This window comes from Gavialis gangeticus, unplaced genomic scaffold (assembly GCF_001723915.1).
Source record: "Gavialis gangeticus isolate Ggan-Ray unplaced genomic scaffold, GavGan_comp1, whole genome shotgun sequence".
NCBI lineage: Eukaryota > Metazoa > Chordata > Crocodylia > Gavialidae > Gavialis > Gavialis gangeticus.
The window spans coordinates 153,892,957-153,895,142 of record NW_017729025.1 but is presented as its reverse complement, the minus strand read 5'-3'; the positions used below and the strand labels follow the sequence as shown (position 1 = coordinate 153,895,142).

Below are 2,186 nucleotides of genomic sequence, written 5' to 3'. Positions count from 1 at the left end.
CTTCCAAACTTTTCTGTTTTCAGTTTGAAAAAAAAAAAAAAAAAGAAAGGCAAAATTTCCTTTGGTTCAACACCAAACATCCCTCTAGATTTGAAACCAGTGTTTTATTATCAGTTGCTTGTAAAAAAAAAGGGAAAAAAAGAAAAAAAATAAACTGCTGCTATCAACTTCCCCTTTGGTCAAATAGTGTGGGGCACTCAACCAGAACGTGGGAAAGCCAGGTGCAGCTTCTTCCTGTACCCATGAGGATTTGAATCTATGTGGTGCTTAGTGAATGCTTTAATTACTCGAGGTGGAGAAGAGGCTCTGTGTCTTTCCTGTTGTAATTGATCCACTTCAGATAAAATACTAAGGGCCTTGGCACATGTTCAGGTTGTGCCGTTCCAAATTTGTGGAATTTTGTGCTGCAGCAAAGTTGGGATGCAACAGGAGCAAGTCTGCGCATGCCATACTCATGATCCATCACTAGAGGGACACTGAGCAGATATTCCAGCTTGCCTTGTGGTCTTGAGTCCCGAGAACAACACCCAAGGAAGTGCAAATTGCTGCCACTGGCTCATGGGGAAGCTGAGGTTTTGGGGGACTGGCAGAAGACAAAGAGCAGGGATATCCTTCTAGTTGGATGCTTAGGAAACTCTGCTAAGAGGTGGGTTTAACTGGCTTCCAGTTCTTCCTTGGTGAATGTAATTATTTACACAAAGTAGAACAATCTCCATAGGAAAGACCGAGAGTATGCCCAGTCTCCCTGTACTTCCGAACATTCCTCATGGCACATTATTGTCTGGTGGTTGGGATGATTTTCTGAAAAGTATGGGTGGAAATCTCCTCAAGCTGAAGGATTGACCCTGGACAAGTGCACTAACCCTTGAGATACTGAGACACCATATTCTTGACCTTGAATGACTCAAGTGTAGTTAGGGAAGAATTATCCCTTGCACTGCAAGTAGGCTGAACCCTGCGAGAGTCTACAAATGTCCCCAAATGTGAGGATCTCAGCTACACAATTTATGGTGATGGGGGATTGCTCTCAGGCTTTCCCTTTAGCTTGTTGCTTCCATCTTTTAACTAGGGGCAAGCAGCAAGACTAGGGGCATTTGTAGATGACACTTTAAAGCAGGTTAAATGCCTTTTGCGCCACTTTAATGGCATTGCTATTTGTACATTCGGTGGTGTAATGCACGTTACTTCCAGCCACTGTTGCACATTCAGCAGCGTAATGTGCCTTAAATGACTTTGGGATACAGAAAATGACTTTGGGGTACTGCAAAGTAAAACACTTCTGAGGAGTGTTAGTTTCCTACCCTACAGCCACGGAGGGAAGCACTGGGCTTTGTACGGCTAAGGGCTGTGCAGGCAGACCGTGCAGGCAGCCTAGCAGCAGCCTGGGAAGGTAGGCTCCACAGAAGGGAAAAAAAAAAGGCTGCAAGCCTGATCTTTCCTCCCAGCCCTGAGCCTGCCTGCCTGCCTGCCTGAGCTGTGCAGGGGCCTGGTGCTTCCCTTCATGGCTGTGGTGTCCCCTGGGACTGCTTGAGCCGGGTACCACCTGGGGGTGGGTGCCACCTTGTGGGGGGCTGCCACTGCCATGGAAAGAAACACCAGCTTCCCCCCCTGCAGCTCAGGGACCACTAGCAGCTCGCTCTCCCCTCCCTGCCACTGGAGAGGTTTTTTTTAAAAACACCACTTCAATTTAGGGAGAATTAAACTCCCATGTCATGTACAAACCCCCTAAGGGGCATCTGAACTCCAAGGTCTCTGGGCTTGGGGCTTGCATGTAGGATGCCAGCCATGGATTTGGGAGCATCTGAGCCCCAAGATGGTGAGTCTGGGAGGTAGGATACTTGCTGGTGGTAGTGCCAAACAGAATTGAATGATTGAACTCTGCTCAGTCAAAATTTGGAACTTAATTCGGAACTGATTTTTGGAAATGAAATATCATTAAAAAAAATAAATAACCCTTGAGATACTGGTTAAACAGAGGCTGCCACTTCTTTGAGGGATCTAAACTAGAGGGGGAGAAAAATTAATCATGTCAGAGTTCAACAATTCAGTAAATTTGACAGGAGTTATGGAATCATTGTGGGGTGTCTGGAATTGCATATTTTGGAAAATGTGTTTGATAGAAAAAATTGCTTGCTATCTGTATACATAAAGGGTATTATTATGGAGAAAGTGTTGTGTTTTAGCGA

The 2,186-nt window shown here is 45.5% G+C and overlaps 1 long non-coding RNA gene across 1 annotated transcript in view; it reads left to right on the top strand.

Annotated features, from left to right (window-relative positions):
- LOC109299220 overlaps positions 1-2,186 on the top strand; it is a 116,103-nt gene that overhangs the window by 58,798 nt on the left and 55,119 nt on the right. The gene's annotated exons all lie outside the window — the stretch shown is intronic.